The sequence below is a fragment of the Papaver somniferum genome, chromosome 3 (assembly GCF_003573695.1).
Source record: "Papaver somniferum cultivar HN1 chromosome 3, ASM357369v1, whole genome shotgun sequence".
NCBI classification, from domain to species: Eukaryota; Viridiplantae; Streptophyta; class Magnoliopsida; order Ranunculales; family Papaveraceae; genus Papaver; species Papaver somniferum.
The window spans coordinates 81,449,786-81,453,604 of NC_039360.1; positions in this window are offsets into that span (position 1 = coordinate 81,449,786).

Consider the following 3,819-nt stretch of genomic DNA (forward strand, 5'->3'; position numbering starts at 1 on the left):
TTGACAGGTTGACTAAATACAGCCATTTTATTGCCCTTCACCACCCTTACACAGCTGCTTCTGTAGCCAGAGCATTTTTGGATCAAGTTTTCAAGCTTCATGGATTGCCTGCATCCATAGTTTCTGTTAGAGATAGAGTTTTTACTAGTATTTTCTGGAAAGACTTATTCAAGTCCTTGGGTACTAGTTTGAATCTTAGCAGAACATACCACCCTCAAACTGATGGCCAATCAGAAAGAGTAAATTCATGCTTTGAGACTTATTTGAGATGCATTACTGGTCACAAACCAAGCAAATGGTGTCAGTGGCTTTCTCTTGCTGAATGGTGGTACAATACTAGTTATCACACTAGTTTGAATATGTCCCCATTTCAGGCACGTTATGGCTACTTACCTCCTCACATGGCCTTTCCATCTTCTGCCACAACTTCAGTAGCTGCTGTTGAGTCTTACTTAAAAGAAGGGGAGGCAATGATAGATATTTTACAGGATCTCTTCACACTGCCCAGGCCAGAATGAAATTCTTTGATGATCAATTTAGAACTGACAAAAATTTTCAGGTGGGAGACATGGTTTACTTAAAGCTTCAGCTCTACATACAAGCATCAGTTTCCCTCAGAAAGAACTTCAAGTTAGCTGCTAAGTATTATGGACCCTTTCCAGTGTTGCAGAAAATTGGTCATGTAGCCTACAGATTGCAGTTACCTTCTCATGCCAGAATTCATCCAGTATTCCACGTTTCACAGCTCAAGAAGCAGATTGGCAAACAATATACTCCCTCTCATTCATTGCCTATTGTTGATCATGAGGGTGAGATCATTATGCGACCTGAGAAAGTACTCAATCGCAGAACCATGCTTATTGGGAAGTGGCTGGTGAAGCAGGTCTTAATTCAGTGGACTAATTCAACCCCTGAAGACGCTACTTGGGAGGATCTTTCATCCATCAAGTCACACTACCGCAATTTTATCCTTGAGGACAAGGATACTGTTTAAGGGAAGGCAATGTCATAGTCCATCTTAACCTTTTAAGGCACCCTGTCTTCCCTTAGTACCTTGTATGGTACTATTATAACTAGATCACCATAGGTCGATTAGTGAGTCTCTCTTTTAGTGACACGTGCTCACTATCCAGCCGTTGGCTGCTAGGTTAATCATTGCTATTTGCTATTTATGCTGTAAGAACCTCTTCCAGTTCATTAATGAAGATTAAATTGTTGTTTTAGATGATACATTCCTTAAGAAGCAGATTTACATTTCTAAGTTTCTCAAATTCCTTATACTGAGTACAACACACAATAACCTGAAGAAAATCCTTGAAGAGTATGATTCCCTGTCAGGACAAAAAATCAATTACATTAAGTCTTTTATCCACTTTAGCATAGGAATTTAGAATATAAGAAAGCAATCCTCAATTCAAGACCTTGGGGTTAGAGAAATGGATGTGGAAGATAAATATTTGGTATTTACCCATTGAAGTATGAATGCAAAATATGTAGTTATGACTTCTTGATGGACAAGTTTAACTCTAAAAATTCTGGATGGAGACATCACTTCACTAACCATGCATGAAGAATGGTACTTTGTAAATCAATCCTGACTTAAATTCCAATGTTTTTCATGAGGATCTGTTTATTACCAAAAGGTGTAACAAATCACATTGATAAAGTAATACGAAGTTTTTGATGGGGATACTCGACTGAGGAAAGGAAGATGCATTTTTTCAAATGGGAAAAAGCTAACCTGTTAAAGGAGTTTGGAGGGTCAGGTATTTGCAATGCTGAGATGATCAAAAAATCTCTAATATGCAAGTTAGTGTGGAGGTTCCTAGAGGAAGAAGATGCAATGTGGGTTCAACTTATTTCAGCAAAATACTTAAAAGACTCAAGTTTCTGGATTGTGAATTCAAATCCCAGAAACTCGACGGTGTGGAATAATATGATAGAAGTAAGAACAATTCTGGAAAACAGAATATTCTGGCAAATCTCGAATGAAAGAAAAGTCAAGATTTGGAAAGATCCGTGGCTACCAAATCAGATAGAAAATCTTATCCTGAGAAACATTATGACTTCCACAGATATTCAAAGACTTTCATATCTTATTTCGAGTGACATAAATATGTGGAATTTGGATTTGTTACAATCCATTTTCTCCCCAGAGATTGTTCAAAAAATCACTACCATTGTTCCCAGTGCGGAAGACGAAGATATTCTCACTTGATCCTGCACTCCTTCAGGTAAGTTCTCATAAAACTCATGCTATCACTTGCTTTCTCAAGACATCCCGGTTTCATCTTCATATAATGATTTCCATGGAAGAATTTTCGGTCTTTTACCAATATATTCCCAAAGATTCTTATTTTTATATGGAGAGTCTTAAACAATGGGATTGCAGTGCAAAAGAATTTGCAGAAAGTTAATAATCATTGTGATGTTGTCTGTACTTTTTGTAAACAAGAAGCTGAAATAATATTCCATCTGCTTTTTGATTGTCCTCTGACAAAGATGGTTTTCAGCAATGTTGTTATAAATTCTATTACAGATGGTTTTAATGCAAATCGATCAGAGATTCTCAAATTCTGGAAAGAGACCTCTTCGATCTCTTGCTTTACTTATAGGGTTTGTGTATTATGGAATATTTGGAAGCTGAGAAATGACATAGTTTTTTCTGGAGCTTCTTTTTCCTCAAACATAATTCTTCAAAAGGCATCGTCATATTTTGATTTGTGCACGACTAACTCTGTTGAAGATCAAGCTAGAAGAGCAATGGAAATTCAATCTCAAAAGTGGAACCCTCCTTAGGAATATTATGTGAAGATTAATGTGGATGCAACCTTCATTCCAAATAAAGGTGCTTCCGGTGCAGTTGCTCTAGACCATAGAGGTTTCTTTTTAGGATGTGAAACTATTACCTTTGATGCTACCTCCTCTTTATTCGAAGAATATATCGCGTGTAGACTAGGAGTATCATTGGCAAAAATCTTATCTCCTAATAAAGTTGTTTTTGAAGGCCATGCTAAAAGTGTTACTATAAAAATCTTAGGGGAAACACATGAAATACCCTGGAATATATGATCGGTGATTCTGGACATCCGCAATGAAGTTTCTTATTTTGTAGATGTTAAATTTCAACATGTTCCAAAGCCTGTTAATTATCTAGCACATGCTTTATGACAAATTGTAATGCATGAGCAACGCATGACGATGTAAACTTTAGGTGGAATGCTAATTCTCCACCAAGTTGTATCTCTTCAAACCTGGGCTTAAGGTAGTTTAATAAAAGTCTGGGCTTGTTTAAAGCCTTTTTCCCTTCAAAAAATAAAAACAAAAACTAGTAAACCCTTACTGGACACCCATAATTGGTCCAGAGTTGTTACACCTCTTACACATCCTCGGTTGGTCAAGGGGAGCAACGCATAGTCAAGTTCTTTCGTTTCGGAGATCTTCGTGACATCGAGGTGCCAAACGACTCCGTCGATACGATCTCTTGGGAGTCATCAGCCTGTTATCCCCGGCGTACCTTTGATCAGTTGAGCGAGAGCCGATATATGAGTTTACTTGCTATTCTAGCCTTACTCATTCCTTGCCTTTACTCATGCCTTCAGGGCAATCAAATTGAAGTGAATACCAGAGGAAGATTTTCTTAAGTTCGAAGAAGAGGATATTCCAGAAAACAAAGGTCAACAGGTTCTCAAAGCGAATATGAAAGTTAAGAAATTCATCGATTCCCTATTTAGAAATCATCGAGGAAAGGTACTCCGGCTCCTTACATTGAAACTAGCTTCTGACTAAACCTATACCTTCTCTATTCTGGACCATGAG